Source organism: Penaeus monodon, chromosome 33, assembly GCF_015228065.2.
Source record: "Penaeus monodon isolate SGIC_2016 chromosome 33, NSTDA_Pmon_1, whole genome shotgun sequence".
Classification (NCBI taxonomy): domain Eukaryota; kingdom Metazoa; phylum Arthropoda; class Malacostraca; order Decapoda; family Penaeidae; genus Penaeus; species Penaeus monodon.
Window position 1 is genome coordinate 16,701,388 of NC_051418.1, and position 206 is coordinate 16,701,593.

Here is a 206-nt window from a genome sequence, read left to right on the forward strand (position 1 = left end):
ATGGGGGGGGGGGGAGTTGTGCGTGTGTAACTGGATACGCTATAAAATAATTCAGAAACAGTCAAAAGAGTAAGATATAACTGAAAATAACAATTCATCTTTTTAAATGAAGTACTAAACGTGCTCAAGAATGAAATTTTATCATGAGATGTTCATTCCATGCACAGCCATTACTGAACCGTCGCGCAGGTGTGTCTACACGGCCA